Source organism: Acromyrmex echinatior, chromosome 5, assembly GCF_024713525.1.
Source record: "Acromyrmex echinatior isolate Ae372 chromosome 5, ASM2471352v2, whole genome shotgun sequence".
NCBI classification, from domain to species: Eukaryota; Metazoa; Arthropoda; class Insecta; order Hymenoptera; family Formicidae; genus Acromyrmex; species Acromyrmex echinatior.
The window spans coordinates 513704-532633 of record NC_141856.1 but is presented as its reverse complement, the minus strand read 5'-3'; the positions used below and the strand labels follow the sequence as shown (position 1 = coordinate 532633).

The 18930-nt window shown below is 29.6% G+C and overlaps 1 protein-coding gene and 2 long non-coding RNA genes across 6 annotated transcripts in view; 2 read left to right on the top strand and 1 right to left on the bottom strand.

Annotated features, from left to right (window-relative positions):
* Positions 1-18930, top strand: part of LOC105152147 (lachesin) — a 554769-nt gene that overhangs the window by 313318 nt on the left and 222521 nt on the right. The window lies entirely within an intron of this gene.
* On the bottom strand, positions 6851-12149 carry LOC147909619 (uncharacterized). Its single transcript, XR_015545150.1, has 3 exons — positions 11973-12149; positions 8028-8617; positions 6851-6865 (listed from the first exon to the last, which is right to left on the bottom strand). It is a non-coding gene; the product is annotated as an uncharacterized LOC147909619 (long non-coding RNA).
* LOC147909618 (uncharacterized) lies at positions 12371-13306 on the top strand. Its single transcript, XR_015545151.1, has 2 exons — positions 12371-12748; positions 12867-13306. It is a non-coding gene; the product is annotated as an uncharacterized LOC147909618 (long non-coding RNA).

Sequence of the window (18930 nt, the reverse complement as noted above, 5' to 3'; positions counted from 1 at the left end):
TTTTATAAAAGTAACTCGTTACCATTGTTCGTTACTGATTTGTTATCATTATCATTACCCAAACAGTAGCAAGTTGTTATATATGTTATTATAATTTTCTTATATACTATAATCGTTATAATGATTGTGATTAATCACAACATAGTCAAACATAACATTTTCTTCTTTTGAAACTCATCGTTTATGTACGTTTCATAAACATATATGTTATATGTACAAAGTAACGATATTATGTTTGTTACCGTTCCTATCTAAAAAAAAGTAATTGTAACTAATGTTATAAGTAACGCGTTACATTCCAACTTAGCTATTAACATGTATATTATTACATTATTACCTTATTATGTACGTGTACGAGGGCAAGGTGAAAAGTCTCGGCCTAACATAGATGATACTGCTACAAATAAATGTATTTTTAAAGTAAAAAACTTATTCTTTCACTTTCTAGGCCGAGAACTTTTCACCTTGCCCTCGTATATTGAAATTGAAACGTTTTCTAATGACAATACATTTATAATATTTTTTGATAATTTTATAATATCTGTTATTAACACTGATACTATTTTTGACCGTGTTATTTTATATAAGTGATTTTAGTTTCTTTTGTTTCAAGAATGATTTTGCGCATCTAAAATTTTAATTAGATTTAAAAAATAATTTTATTAAATTATCAAAGTATGACACACTCGAATATGAGCATCCTACAAAAAATTGTGACATTTTAATTATTAACTTGAACGTTCTACATAATTACACAGTAGAAAACATTTTGTATTTGTATTAGAAACATTCACTCACCCTTGTTAAAATTTTGTGTTAAATTTTTAACATGTTCAAATGTTAATTTAATATAATATGTTATTTAAATTTTTTTTATTAAATTGATATTCAATCTTTCTTAGTGTGAAACTAACACAATTTATGAATAAGTAAACAAACAATAAAAACCAAAAAGTACAAAGAACTCTTGTTCGTAATACACGATAATGTTTGTTGTGAAAGGACATATAAAAATTAGATTTAATATTTTTATAACGTAAAAATTAAATACGTGATAATCTCTATAAATTACTATATTAGTTTCTAATCTAGAATAAATAAATATTAAGACATTACATATGTTTCGTAATAAGAAGAACCATCAGAAGAACTTATGTCTGGTTTTTCATTATTACTGATATGTCTACATAAGAGCGCTCCTATCTCGAACATGTTAACATCTTTGCGAATTTTTATATAACTTTTGTACAGCTGAAGAAGACCTAATACAAAGGCCGAAATATATGTAATGTCTTAATATTTATTTATTCTAGATTATTGTAATTTATAGAGATTATCATGTATTACATAACTGCCTTTTCATAACAAACATTATCGTGTATAAACAAACAATGTTAAAATAATGTATTTTAAAACGTAAATTCTAATGGCTCCTGCACTCAGAACGCGGCAACGCTTACCGCACAGCGGAAATTGACGCGAGAGCCAATCAATTTATTGCTTTTTCATAAAAGCGAAAGAATGATTGGCTACTGCATTAACTTCCGCGGCGCGGCAAACGTTGCCGCGTTCTATGTGCAGGAGCCATAAGATGAATAAAATACATGTTAATTTAATATAAATGTTATTTTACTGAAAAAAATATGCTTCCACAGCTTGCTTACAAATTGTGTCAGTGTTACATTTTTGTGTTAATTTTTTAATATAATATTTGTGTTACTTTCTAATATATTCTTGTATTAAATTAACACAAAAATGTGGACAGAGATCCGTTTGGGACATACGAAATGTACTAAATTTGTTGAATTTTTCAACAGTATATTTTGATGGTCCAACAAAGTTATTTTTAGATCTGTACTTAGCTAAAAAAGTTTTAAATTCAATATATCAGCGAAATCATTCTTTTTGTGTAGGATATACTTATTTATAACTGAACACTACTTCTCAATAAAAATTATACCTATATGAATCCTATATAGGTAAATACTTGAAATTGTAGCAAAGAATTGTATCAAATTTGTGAGCATTCATTCCGTTCGCGATCATATATGCAAATAACGGCTCAAGCATGCTATCTTTGCTGAACCGGAAACGAAGACAGTGAGTTGCGACAGACTGTGAGGGACATCTATAATTCAGGTTACGAGTGTGGAGCGGCGGAATCGAGAAATAGCCGGTGCAGTCTTGGGAAAAGAAGGAAGAAGTATAGAAGATAAACCCGGTATAAAAGAGAGAATAGGTAACAGAAATGGCGAGTGGATATCGCGCGAGAAAGAAAGCAAGATGGAAACTAAGATAGGGAGAAAGGGAGCATGAGTGCCAGTGCCGTTTGGAGGTCCAAGTGCGTCTGAGAGGCTAGTAATTTCTTTTTATATCCATCCAACTCGATTCGAGTCGTTGCTTTTCCGCTTTCAACCCTCGTATTTATTGCTCACGGCGTTAACACTTTGCCGAGGATTGTGCGACGGAATTTCCTTGTTATAAGAAATTGGAAACAAAGTTTTTCTCCCGAAAACGATTCGTTCGTGGGTATTGTTATCGTTAATGTAAATTGTACACATAAAACATGAAAGCAGAAGTATTTGTTTGACTATCATATCACTGGAATATTCATAATTTGTTTTTATTTTAAGATTATCTTAAGTGACATTTTAAGATGATAATATGACTATGACTTATGACATCTTAAGACTGTATTTAAGACGATCTTAAATATAAGAATTTCTCAACCAAATCTGAAAAGTCAATTTTAATGACTAATATTTTGCTTCACAAGACAGGGCGATGCTTTTTTCTACCATATTCTACCATATTCGTTCGTTTTGTGCAAAAATACGTCGAAAGAATCTAATAATTTTTAGATTAGATGTAGGGAGGCTAAACTTAACATTTATCAGAGTGAAATTTCAATCTCTCTCTTCGGAGAATGAAATTATTTATTCTCCACATAGATTGAAAATTGACTCCCATTTGGAGTGATTCTTCACTCTAAGAGTGAAAATTTCACTCTTCTTCTATTGGACTGGCGCAACTATCACTCTTTGGAAATAAAATTTCACTCTCAAAAATTTAGAGTGCAAGAACTAAAAACTAGCCGGTGAGATGCCTTATAATAACCTAGCGGGTACAATGCCTAATAATATTTTTATGTTAAGTTTTAAACATTTATGTTAAGTTTCTTATAGTTCTTCAAACTACGCACTGAATTAATCTTGGAAATTTACATAGAAATATAGGATCGGATTGTAGGATATTATGAGCATTGCAAGTAATATATGAGCATCCTTTATATTTCTGCTACGGTTGATATTAGTGCTAAGTGTTGTAAAAAGATGCATCTATCTTTGCGAAGATATCCAATATGCTGCGAAGTTTAAATTTATGTAATTGAAATTTATGTACTTTGGATATTTATCATATGAAATAAGCCGGTACGTTATTTTTTTAATTTTTTTACGCTTTTTGCCCTATCTTAATAAGGTCCCCAATCAACAATAAGATATTTTATTCTGCGTGTTAATATGTAAAGTAAACAATATTGAGCCATTCTAATTTCACAAAGTTCTGAGATCATTATTGATTTATTAGACACGGGAGTTTTTCGAATAGGTATGCATGTTTATTATGAATATGTTATTCCTTATCATACACTGAAAAAAGAGTCTGGAGAAGGATCAATCGCTACGGCAATCAGTGTACATTTCTTTGAAAATATATTGCGGCAGTACAATAATAAAACAGGCAATGTTAGCAGTACTTGCAATACGCTAATAATATGTCAGCAATAAATAGCAATACATAGCAAAACATTGATAATACTTGTATGCAATACATAGGAAAACAATATTAATAATAATAATACAATAGCAATGCTTACAATAAAGTGTGTTGTATTGCCATAATTAGCAATCACTGTACATCTTTTAAGTAGTGGTTGATCCCTCGGAGTTTGATAATAGTTACTAAATGTATGGTGAAATAAGTAATGAAATAAATAATAAAAATAATGTTACTTCTACAAATATATATAATAAGTAACAAGTATTATCAAATTGTTACCATTTGATAATACTTACTATAAATATTTGTAAAAGCGACATTATTTTTGTTATATTAATCAAACATTTGATTGACATTTGTTCTAATAATAATGTTTTAAATACACGTATATATTAATCTTTCATTTCTGCATAATTTCTTACAAAAAATTTCCTGTGCTCATATTATAAGGACGCTCATATCCTACCCAGAGAATAATATGAGCATTGGATGGACAATAAGAGCACCCGCCATTATTTCAATATCTGCATTAAAATAATCAATTTCAACAATAAAATATATCAACAGTAGCTATCAAATGGTATGCACAAGATTTTTTTATTCTTCAATATGCTAGACATATAAAAATTTTTTCTTAAGATGCTCATAATATCCCCATCCTATCCTACATGTTCTTGATTTTATTTAGCGCTTTTTTATTCATAACAATTTTGTTTAATTTACTGTTATTAAATCAAAAGGATAACATCTATAAGAAGTAGATGCTAAATGGTTGTGTGTATATACAAAAAAAACAATTTTATTAAAGTGTTTTCAGATTTAGTTAGATACAGAAAATAATTTGTTTGACCAAAATATAATTATAGGTAGGAATTTCAAACATGAGCAATATTGCAAAAAGTTTTGACATTCTACCAATTTTAACGTCCTACATAATTATTTTGATGGTGCAACAAAATTGTTTTCAAATCTATCTGTTTTTTTTGTGACTGAACTAGTGTACACTTTTGGAACTTAAAGTGAGATAGGTATATGTATATTTAATATTTCACGAAAGCGAGAAAGAGAGTTCTAGTATAGTCTAATGTAGGAATAAAAAACAGACCTTATATGTGGCTAAATTTTAAACACTTTAGCAAAAAATCGTCCTTTCCGTACATAAATTTATTCTCGTATAACAGTAATATAAATGTCTTGACTTATTGTTAATGTACGTATAGATCCTCTAATCACGAAATAATTTTGATTGCTGTCACTACTTTTCAGTAAACTAATAAGATTGCATACATTACCACAGTCATAAATTTCCGCTGAAAAATGTCATCGCCGATCTAACCTTGTTATTTCACGATTCTGTGATTAGAAAGCAGGGTTTTTGGTCCAAACTAAAGATCCTATAATAGAGTCTAATCGCGAGCTGTCAAAATCTTACAAAAGATAAAGATATATATAATTTCTCCTTATACACATATCATGTCTCTTTTATTTATGCAATCTCACTCTATAAATTTAATTAAAGTTATAAAATAAAATAGTATAAGTTAAAGTGGGATATAATATATATAGGAAATTGTATACATATCTTTCATAAGGATTTTGAAAAAAATCGCTCATGTCAAAATATCCGATACAGGACCTCTAGTCTGAACTAAACAATCAGCATTATAAACAATATTACATGAAAAAAAACCTATTATATTGCAAAGTGACAATAAATGGATTATAATATAATAAATTGTGAGACATATTATACATAAAAATAGCTGAATATAAGAAAACTAAAATATATATATATAGACAGTTCACAGAATAGAAATCTTGTTATTATTGTTAATTCGTAAGTCTAGACTTCAATACTAAAAAGAATTGACTGCATGTATCATAAAATTGAATTAAGATTCATCATGTTATAACATTGTCATTTATTGAACATAGTTCAGGATTGCATGAATATTAATGATGAGTGATATCGCCGAATGAAATAACGTATTTGAAGAGGAGCATAGCGTTATATACTACAGACGTACCATTAAATCACAACGTGATGATGTATTGTCTTCTCGATGATCTGTAAATAAATATAACGCGATCGAACAATCATCATTAATCAATGAATGTACTGTTTTTGCCTGCTTTTTGCGGTTATATCCTAATTATGTTATACACGAGCAAGCTGCATAAAGTGACTACAATTCATAATTATTATACGGCCATATCATTGCACTCACTTAATTGCTAACATTTTATCCCGTAATAATATATTAAAGCAAATAAAGTTGACGATCACATCCAAAATTTGTATTAATAATCACCTGATGCAAATTTTCAATGCGTACTTTTTATTCAAAATAATAAAGCAAGTTTCAGATTATTCATTAATATGTATTAACTAAATCTTTTTGTTTCAAACTGATAATTTTGTTTACAAATAAAATTTGCAATACTTACAAGACCATATATACGTATATCGAGAAACTGTATAAGTACACATTTAAAATATGACAATATAATGTTAAATAAATGGATTTAAGAAAATAAATAAAAGAACTTTGGGTTCTATACTCAGGTGATTCAAATAGAAAATATTAAACTTAATTTATACACATACACAATATATACGTATATTGTTGTAACATATACCATATTATTACATTATATAGCGAAAATATAATTAAGAATTAACGTACATGAGACAATAAATGTAATAATGGTATAATTCATATAAATCATTCTATATAAATATTTATTTAAATATTTCATGTAACAGCTAATCTGCTGTAAGGCTGACAAATTAATTTAAAAAAAAACCAAAATAAGTATACGAGAAAGACAAAGCTTTAGGTATTTCATTACTTTGTATAAGTATGCAAAATAAGCCGATATGAAATTGGATTGTGTGTTCTTTAGCTTGCAGCTTGCTCATCCTAATGAGCAATATCGGAAGTCAAACATTATATTTGACGTTTGATAACGTATTGCTAATGCTTTACGGTCCGTTATAATGCAGTAGTTTCTATTTTCCCATGCCGCGTATCGCTTTGCGCCGAATAGCTGTATGATATGCGTTGTCAAATAACAGTGGAATCTACATACAATCAATCAATTATTACGATTATTAATACCACGGAGAACAGTTTCATCCTCCTCTTGATTTCTAATGGGTGCGGTCCACTTGACGCTACAAATGCTTCGGAAGCTTTTGATTGACCAATCAGAAGAAAGAATTTTACTAATTGACCAATCAAAAAATTCTTCAAAGTATTTGTAGCATCAAATGAACTGTAGCCGATATAGTACATGTAAATCAAATCTAAATATAAAGCTGCTACAATTTCTATTTATACTGATGACAATATACATCTTGCATTGAGTACTGTGTCTTCATCGAATATATTATTAAAAAGTTTATAAAGTTACATAAATAGTAGGTATATGTAAAAGTTATACGATTTATAATTGTGCGTTTTTAAAAAAATTAACACTTTTTCTCCAACTGTGTGTAATTATATTATATAATGTGATTGAGAGAAAAACGCCACACTTAAGTCTTTATTCTTGAATAACTTCTTAATGCTTTTGAATTAACTTACGAAAAAATATTAATTATATTCTAGAGATCTTTCTTTATTTACACAAATTATTTCACGAATATAACGTTTAATATTCCGTATTATTGGAAAAAATTGATATGTCATATCTATGTAAAAATGGCATCTTCCTCCTATATATATGGATAAGATGCCACCTCCTATAGGAGAAGACACAAACAATTAAATAATGTAATGCAATGTAAACTTACATATTTTACTTATTTATAGTTCATAATCAAGAATTTAAACTATAAAAACACATAAAGTTATAATAAAACATAAATTGAGGAAATATGAAAGAAAGTTATTTTGGAAGTAAGTTGGATATACTTTTATTCGTTTAAATAGCATTTCATTACCCTAAATATTTCGAATTATATCAAGCATCCAAAATTTTAATTCATAAAATCGTTTTAATGACGATTTCAAGCAGAAAAAATTGTTTTGTATTTACTGTCATCTTATCCCCAAATGTGTGTAAAAGTAATATTTAATTGCAATTTTTATGCATATAAGAATATTACAAATTAATATCGTCTACATGATCACCAGAAAATACTGATTAAAACCGTACATCATTTGCTCGGTTTTACAGTAAGGATCGAAATACAGACTTTAGCATACCAAATATTATAAAGAGCATGTTTCACGACCTACCTTTTCGTACTTCGTATAATCTTTTCCACTCGACATTGGCACGAACATGTTTATCTCTACTGATAATTGCGCAACTGTTTACCACACGTTTTTGCACAATCAGTATGGCCAGCGAGCGTTCTATAAGAAAACTATGAACAAAGTGACGTCTTTTCTCTTGGCATCTTCTCTCTCGAATTACCTTATTTATATATTAGAAGATTACAATAACAATATAAAATTATAACAATAATAGTATATTTATTGCATTTTATAATTTTTATGTAAATATACAAATTTTTAATATTATATACATAATAGTAATATCAGTTAAGTACCAGTTGCTGGTTCAAACTTTGCTGTTATTGCTAAAAATTGGCTATTGAAGATAAAATACATTTGCTGCCGACATCCAACTTTATTAGTTAAAATTAAAAGCGTACTTAACACGAGTAGCTAAGTGGCAGCTATTCTTCACTATCTTAACCGCGTAACTGAACATTCGCAATTGTTCCTAGGATGCTGCCGGTTGTCTGCGCTGCCTGCGCATAATATCGTTTTGACGACATTGTGTAGCATACTCACTGGGTGCATCCAGAAGTGATCGCTCACTGAGCAAAAAAGAGATTAATCTATTATTAATCTGTTTATTATAATTTGTAACGTAAAATAACTTTGTCTATTATAGATAATCTACAGTCCTGCTACAGGACTTTTCGACTCAGTTTAATTCGCCCTACCTGTCCATGAAATATTTGGCGATTATTTTGGGACACCCTGTATAATGTCAACTAAGATTCTTAATCTCCTTGCAAATATTATTATAGTTTCTGTTTCAAAAAGAAATTAGCTTAATATCTTTAGCTGAACATCATTTTACTCTGGCAGTGAATATTTTCGCAGCGCCTAAATTTTAGCAGTTAATAAATTGAGCTTTGATAGCAACGACATTAACTGTCCTTACTATAAGGATACATTTTAGCTGCCACAATATATTTTAGCTGCGTTGGCTAATCTTTTCTCGTATTATATTCTTTTCGTATGTATTATATTTGTATTTTACGTTAGTATATATTGATAGCACAGCTAAGAAAAATTGAACGTAATTTGTTACGTTAGACGGAAATTTGGCAACGAATTATTATAATTTTTATGTAAACTACTACATTTCTATTGGCACACATGGTAATTTTTCAGATGTCAATCACTTATTGATAATTAGATTGACTCTTGAGACCGTATCTATAAGTACATGATTTATTCGTGTTTCTATAGATACATGAATCGATGAGTTGCGAACAGTTGAGATTATTTCAAAATAATAGTTAAATAATTTTAATTATAATTAAAAAGTAAGTAGGACTTGCAATTTAAACAAATAATAAAAAAAGAAACGTAAATATGAATCAAGGTAAAATTTAATTTAGGCGCGTTGATCATTTTATAAATTGAATACTTCATACTCAGCGACTATAAATAATCTTTCATATTTTTTGTTTTAATGTATCTATTCATTGGTTTTTGTACTAATTAAATTGTAAATTTAAATTTCACGTTTATAATAGAAAGAATGAATATCCATGCCTACTGTTACCAATAAATATTATATCATATCATATGTAAAATCAATTTCCGACTCATTTACTCCGATCACAACAAAATTAAATCTAAAAACAGTTTATATCATTCTGAACACTCTAAAAAAATTCATTAGTCGTTGAAAGGATAAATTGGATCCTATGTCGCATCAAGATAGTATACAAGATATCATGTCACGATTGCGATGTCATATATATAGGCCAAATTAAAAAAAACTGCAAATTGAAATTTCTGAATATCGGGCGGATAATAATAAAAAACGAGTTCATCCTTAGTCATATCTAATCATCGTATTACTCACAACCATGAATTTGAATGGGAAAATATTAAAATATTTAATATCAATTCTTGACATTAAATCTTCATATAATAAAAGACTAGTTTTAGAAATAGTTCACATAAAAAAACAGCAACATGGTTTGAACAAACAAAATGAATAGAATCTCTATCTGACTTATCTCACTTATCTTTCTACAGGGTGGGCCATCTATTGGTACGTTTTTGAATTTCGTCGTATGGCAACACCGAACGAGCTACAGACCCGAAATTTTGACAGTTTATTAGTCATATCGTCCGCGGCACGAAACAACATGTTTTCTCTTGAAGAGCGTTTTGAAATTTTAAAAACTTATTTTCAAAGTCAGTGCTGTGTCGCCGAAACTGTACGAATTTTGAAAAGAAATATGGGTCGTGATAGAGCACCCACCGAAGGAGCTATACGCAAATTGGTGAGGAAAGTTCGTGAGAAAGGGATGTTAGTGGATGACATTATATTACGACTGTTTTGAGTGAAATTGGCGCCGAGGTAGTCCAAAATGTCATTAATAATTGGGGTGACCGAATGGCATACTGTAAGGCCAGTAGAGGGAGCCACATGAACGAAATCGTTTTTCATTCTTGACGCGGATACTTTTAGCTTCACAACAAAAAAAAAATTAATAAAAAATATCAATGTATGCTCATTTGATCGCATTTTTAAAAACGTACCAATAGATGGCCCACCCTGTATATTACAATTATTACGCTCTTTCTAGGCTTCCTTTCTTCGCTCCTTCTTCGGTTCCCCGTTCCTATTTTCCCTTCTCTTTTTTCGACCTTTAAGTATGTTAGAAAAAACATTTTTCTTTTATCAATTTAAAATTCAAACTAATGAGTTTACTAGATAACATTAAATGTAAAACAATTCAAGTTGAATATCTGCATACTACAAAGAAATTTTGCAACATGCGAAGAATATGCATGCGCCTAACAAGGTATTTTTAAACAAAATTATATTTTATTAATTATTTATTTATTAATCCTTAATTATTGACCAATTTATAAAAAAAATTTTTTTTTAAATTAACAGATATTCTAAAGTAACATCAAGTTTTTGATTTTTCACCTATATACCTATATGATGAGGTAACCAAAAGCAATTAATAGGACGTGCATTAAGCGTATGAAGCAAACAACGACTATGGTTGATATCTATGATGACAGCTAAGATGAAGATTTTATCTATACCTATTTCTGGTATTCCCCCATGGGAACATTTACATTAGAAAACTTTAAAATTTTATTTTAGAATACTTAAAATTATAGAGAAAACCTAAGAAATAAAGGTAAATTTGAACACTTTAAACTTTTTTTTAAAGTAATTTTAAAATTTACTTGGGAACAATTGAAAGGAACTAGTACGCTGTGCCGATTATATTTAAGTCATTCTTGAAAAACTTCAAAAATTTTGGTTATTTTGACCTAACCTTTTATACACTTAAAATTACCTCAAAATTTTTTAAGTAAACTCTTACTACTCTATTACTTTTATAAACTTCGTTAGAAATAAATTTTTCCAAGTTAGTTAAAAAAAACCTTGAAACAATTTTGTATTTTAATTTATGCGGAGTTTGTATATAATTTTCTTATAGTTCAAAATTTTATCAATTATTTACATTGAAAATGATTACCTCGTCGAAAAAATGTTTGCTTTTTAACTAATTATATAATTATCATTTTTTTGTATATTGCGATAAATTATAAATGCTCGACATTTATTATACGGACTAAACACTAACAATTTATTTATTAATTTTATATATTTTATTTAAAAAATGAATTCTTAAAGAAGTGCAAATATATCTATCTCTAAACAAGAACACCTTATGCTTAAAATAGCGCCAAAAATAAACAATTTTCGATTAAGGAGATTTTAAGCCATCAGTATTATCGACTAAATCGTAATTTTATAACAATTTATAATAAGGAATCGACCCAAAACTTCGAAATTGATATATCTTTTATCATTTCTTTGTGTAATATGGCGTCTCAAGCTGTTAAGTCGTGACAACATTTACGCGATACAAAAGTTTTGCAACTTATACTTACAAAATAATAATTCACAAACACGTAGTTTCCACAAATAAATAACGTCGAGTTTTTAGAACTAGACTTAGACGCTTATCAGAGTGTGTGTGGCTTGTTACCAGCCCGTTGGCTTTGCTGCGTAATCGCGGCGTGTTAGCGACGTGTCGTGTCGCTGATGGGACCGAAGAGAAGGGCATGCGCGCGACTATGCTGCCTGCGTGTAACCGCCGCGCACTCTGGCGGTGTTCTGGAAGATTCCGTGTGCGATCTTCTTGCGGGGAATACGTACAAGACCGGTGCAAAAAAACTATATTTTATTCTTTGACCTGATAGTATACGCGAGTGCAAATCAAGAAATAATAAAGTATGTTATATCAAGGCAAGATTTTATCTTTTATTACGCGCAGCCAATTCCTTCGGACAAGCAACAAGGCGTGAGACACAAGTCTCCAACAAAGAGAAAATAGCGCTCCACATAGCGCAACGGGGACACCATGGTCCTCTCCCTAACACACGCTTTATCGCAATGAATTTGTTATACGAACATTGACACAAACGTACGACTACATGTATCGCAAGTTGCATGAGGTATTAGTGTGATAGTATACAAAGACATGTCGTACTGGAAAAAAACAGCAATCTCTGATGACTTCGTCGGAATTCGGGCTTCACTTTAGGATCCCCTTAAAAAAAGTTTTTTGTCATTCTCGTCATAAACTCCACTTCACAGACGCATGTTAATTATATATACATTAATCCTAGAAAAGGATTTTCAAATCAATAAGAAAAGAAAAAAAGTAATTATTATACAAAAATAATATGATTTTGTAATAAAAGACGACAGATGACTTTAGGATTACCTTTGTTAGCCATATTGCAAATAAGGATGCTAACAGATTGTCAACCCTGTTGCAGTGGCAGAGAACGCTGGCTGCCCGCACACACAGGCGGATCCATCGCGGCGAATTCATTGCTCATTTATTTATCTGGATAGCAGAAGCCGCGAAAGATCCGTCCACGTGCATAGACAACTGCCTCTCCATCGTGTTGCTGTGACAAAGTCGGCCGTCTGTTCACATCCCCATTTTCAGTACAACTGACAGAAACATTAGGACAAACTGAATATTTTACCCATCCTTAAAGTTTGGATTACATTTGGAGACATGATGGAGTCCATGAATGCAACACTTCACTCACAAAACCATAGTCAATCGTCATCTCCCACTTCTGAGATCTTGATATTACTATTATTATTGAAGGATCCTTATATACACTACTGTCGCCTACCTGTGAATTTTCAAATTTTTGAAAACAATTTGTAATTTTTAATCTAAAAATAAATAGTTTTCAAATAATGCAATTGAGCTTATTAGAATCATATAATGATATTATACATATACAAGGAAAAATACAATTTTAAGAATAAAATGTACTTCGCATAAATCTATTTATTATTAATGCCAGTGAATATTTGTAATTAAAAAGAACATTTCATACTTAAATGAAAGCAAACAGCATTTAAAAATAAAAATATACTTGACACAGGAATTCATTTTTTTGTGATTTTTAATGTTGATGACAATTGTCGACTCTGAGTGAAAATCATGTCCATTATATTGGTGCTAAGTAGCCTATATATTTGCAATATCTCTTCACAAAAAATTTTCCGTTCAACAATTTATTGTATACAATTTGTAATCATCTTGTTAAAGATGTAATACAGTTTGATTATTTATATTTATGATTTTTAATTGTGTGTGATTTGTGTTAACTTATTATCGCGCACCAAGTACGCGCCTGACTTGTATATTTACTATTTCTTCATTCATTATTTATTTAATTGTAAATTAGCTTTATAAATTGTTTAATTATTATAAAAGAATAATTTTATTTAGAAAAAAAAGAATAATATTTGTTTGCACAGCAAAAATAAAAAGAAATGAGCAAAACAGGTGTTAGAATAGATTAACACTGTCTCATAAAAAAATATATCTACATAAAATGCATTAATATACGTTCCGATTAACATTGAGTCTTTATCAGTTCGAAAAATTTCTTATTAATTGTGAGGAAAGAATATTTATATATATTGATAATCATTTTCTTAACTTAATTGTAATTTTACGTGTATAAATAAGATATATATACCTTTAATAGTAGATTTTAAAATTATTACTACATTTATGTGTGTGTGTATGTTATAATTTTACATGAACCTTTTTTTATAGCGTAAGAGAAAATATGAATATATAAACTATTTTCTACAGCCCTGAATCTCAAACCCGCCAAAATTTTACTGGTTTAAATCTTTTATATAAAGGAATTTGATCGTTCTACTACTAATGCGTGACTAACTGAACATTATCATGCCTTGTGTAAATACACAGTGAAAGAGAGACGAAGAGAGAAAGGAATAGACTATGAGTTTACGGTAGTAGCGACAAGAAATTGCCGCCACGATGAACTTTGAGGAGGACTTTGAGGTTGTTACAACCTACTGGAATGGTTGTTCGACGCTCGAAGTTGCACCCAAGTAGTACTTTTACAATGCGAACTGGTGCCGTGGCGTGTAACTGTCTATCGAGCAGCGCGGCGTACTACGTAGTACTTTCGCGATTCTCGTAACTTTAACACAACTATCATTGGTAATATCTATCTCGGTAACTTGAGACATCTTGGTCCGGTTTATTGCAATTCGATTGCTTATCGTGCAGACGGACGTACAAAGGAAGCGAAGTTTCCTTCGTTAAGAGTCTGAGTTGACTCGCCGGAGGCATTGGCTTGTCTGATAGAATTTTATGAGGACTTTTCTCTCCTTTTCCCTTTAACACGTAGGATATCGTGCTTTGATATCTGTGCGCAGATTTATATGTAAAATAATATGTGCTTTTATATATAATGATTATGGAAACAGAATATTACAAGCTGGTGTATTAATTTTTGCAGCGATAAAAACTAAATAACAAAAATATTAAATGATAATATAAAATTACGTTTTGAAATAAAATATAGATGTGGAACCTTCTCTTTGTCAATAAATTTTATTTATTTCTGCAAAATATATTTTGATAATATTTACATTAAAAATTCAATACGATGATAATACAAACGTAGTATTTTATATTTTATATAGTATCGATTTAGAAATATCGTTAAAACTTTAGTGTCAAAGTAACTATAAAACCAGTAGAATGTAATTGTATAAAAATTGAATAAATTACAATTTAATTGAACGCTATGTAGACCAAAACTAATAGGAATAGAAGCTTTTTTTCATTAAAAGAAAGAAACTCGAAACAACAAGAATGAGCTTGTTTAATCTCGCTATTTCTTAATGAAGTTTCTTTTTCTTTCGAGTGCAAACCATCTTTCATAAAGAGTGTCAAACAATCAAAGCATTTATGATCACGAATCAGTATAAGTGAGTGTTAATTACAATTTATATCTAAAATTAAGGAATGGAAATGCTGAAAATGTCTTCATGTGACAATATCGATTTCCGAAAAAAGACTAAAACATTTTTATTTATAATTATACACATAATGCTCGTTGTATTCAAATATCTTACGATTTGGCACGACAATACATACCTATTCATCTGAAAATAAATAATTTACGAATAAATCTCGCAAGATGAAAAAATTAATTATTGGAAATGATTTCTTTTTAATTGAGAAAAATTATATGCTTTTCTTAAGTAAGCAATGATAATTGCAATAAAAATTCAGAAAAATATAATTGTGTTGACATAATTTTATACATAGGTTAAGATGAAACATAATAGGGAATATAGGGATAACATTAATAACAAATGGTTCAATGAATATTTTTACGCGTAAAAATAGAATATTAAATATATAATCATCTATTGTAATGAAAGTTTTTTCTAGAGATGCACCGTAAAATTACCGGATACCGGATATCGGATATCCGGTATCGAATCAAATATTCAAAGTCATTTCTTCGAGTTGAATATCCGACATTTTTCGGATATCCGAACGGATTCTGAGAAAGTCTTTTAAAAAAAAAATTTATAGAAAAAAAGATTGTTATTTTGCAACAATGTATAAGATATTATAACATTATGAATATGCATACATATTTCTAGAACATTTGTATAAGAAAAAATCAATAATTTGATGATATCAAATTTCAACCGGATATAATGATATCCCGGATACTAATGATATCCGGCTATCCGGTCGAATAGTAAAAAAAATACCAGATAATACTGGATACTGGATATTTTCCGGATATTCAATGCATCCTTAGTTTTTTTCCTGTCAATTTGAAAGTAGGTATTGATATACAATTGTTGTGTTTGTGTGTATAAACATTATATTACATTTACACAATGACAGTGTTTGGGCGAGTTATAAGCATAACTATAGAGTTATAAGCATAACTTTCCATACCACTTGTATGTACATGCATTTATATGTATTCTGCAAATTAACTATGTGCAAACTTGCGTTAGAATTATGAAGCGTGTTTATAAGAAACAATATTGTAAACTAGCAATTTGCTTTTTGCACAATTTGATGTATTTCCAAAATACTATTTATAAAATAATTAGGAAACTTGTTTACATTGGAAGATCTCCCAGTTATTTTGAGCTTGGCACATATTATCAAGGTAATGACCCTGAGTGATCTCCAATAGGTTTTAGCCGTCGCTGATTAAAAAGTTATTAAGAAGAAAAGTTTAAAAAATAACGTCTCTTTTCCACTATATATATGTATATAAAAGATTCTTTGCTTTAAGAAGGTTCTCGCGCTACTTTCTAGTCAACAGTTTAATCATAATAATACAAAGTAAAACTATAATAAATAAAAATAATGAAATAAAAATATTACTAACAATATCTTATGCCATATAATATTATACATACTTATTATTAAAATTTTATGTTATTAATATATTAAATATTTTTAAAATGACAAAATAAAAATTGTAAGATGCTCATTTGATGTATATCACGCATCGTCTGTTTGACATATTAGGTGTTGGAATTAATTCGTAGCGTTTTACAAGTGATGGGAAGTACTTTCATTAATGTATTTTTTAATGCTCATGTGAAATAAATAACATTCTTTCATTAAAAAACGCTACGAATTAATTCCAACACCTAATATATTCTAATTTTTTTCATTGAAGAAATTTTTTGTAAACTGTATGGTCAGTTTAAATAAAACTTTACGAGAAACTTAAGTGTTTACTTTATAATTATAACAATTTTTAAATTGCTGTCTTATACGCAAGTGTCTCAATTTAAAAGAGAATAACTACAGAATAAGGTTATACCTTCAACTTGTAATGTAAAATTCTATGCATGTAAAATTAAATATATTTTCAAAATGATACGGTAAAAGTCAATGAAATTTTTTCTAGATATTACTGGTATTATTAACATTTGTATTACATATATATTATAGACTTGTCTTACATTTCATCAAATGTGAGAACCTCCTTAAAATAGATTTCCTGCTTTAAAAACAAAAAATTTTTTTGAAAACATTATTTTCTCATATAATTTTTGTTTTTATATAGTAGCGTATAATGGCGCACAACTTTCTACGCGAAGTGAGATTTAAACGTGTGAAGTTGGCTCTGCACTTTTCGAATTTCGTAATTTTCTTAATTGCGCTATGTTGTACTAGATTTGTGCCGATGTAGACCGCAAACCGTAGCTCAATAACATGAAGTATTTTCCAAAAAGAAATTTTTTTTGGTGGCCCCGCACTTTTTGAATTTTGTAATTTTCTTGATTGTATTATATTGTGCTACGTTTGTGCCTCAAACCGCAGCTCTATAATATGAAGTGTTTTCCAAATAAAAAAAAATTTGTTAGCCTTACTAATATTTAGGAATGAAAAACTTTGAACTCTTGTGACAAAGTTGCGAATGATGTGAGATAATCGAATTCTGCGAGTTGCGCTGAATTGATTTTGAGTAGCATAATTCAGCACAACTCAGTAGACCAACGTGAACCATCTAAAGATCTCTACGAGCGACATCGTTCAACATATCGTCACAGATCTCATTTGAGAAGGCGATAGGTAGAGGAGATTGAAGTAAGCAAGACCAGCAGGTTATCTGCTTTCTTGCCATGATGAAAGGAATTATCGAACCAATCATATTAGGTCATTTAAAAAGTATCCGCGGTATTTTGTTCAATTTTTGAATGAAAAAATCGCGGATACTTTTTAAATGACCCAATATTACAGATCATTGCGGGGTACAGGTTCCCATTCATACAACATGCATCCTTTCAGTCTAAGGAATCTTAGATTCATCTATCCAAGCTAGATGAGCAGATTTGTCCCCAAGAGATTTCTTGCCTGCGTAAGGATGCAATCGAGAGGGTAGCAGTGTGAGGGCCAATTTTTCGTTATCAAAAAATTGTCAGGAGGGTGGAGATTTATTCTTAATTTAAAAACTTAAATTAATATATTATTACTCCTCATTTCAAACTGAAAAATTGGAAGATAGTCATTCATCTTCTCTCTTCAAACGATTTTCTAGCTTCTATTGATTTGGAGAATGCTTATTTCCTAGGCTCTATCCACCCGGAGGATAGAAAATTCTTACGATTTCGTTTTCAGAGTCAGCTCTTTCAATTCAGTATTGCCTTTGGCGTCAGCCCCGTACATATTTACAAAGATCCTAATATTTCCGTAGAAAGAAGGGCCTTTTCTCGGTATACCTAGATTTTCTTCTTACCGCACCAATATTTAAATAATGTGTAAGGAATGTTTCTCTATCACATTGAATTTATTAACATCCTTTTACCATTAACAAGAAAAAGAGCATACTTATCTCGGTGAGAACCTCTCGATTTTTAGGCTTTACATTTTACACAGAACATTTCACAATCTTAATTCCTTCTAAGGAACTGTGAGTCCTCCAGATGACTCTAAGTATACTAAAAGGACTACATGCAAAATTCAAACCTTAAGGTTTATCGGTTCGCTAAAAA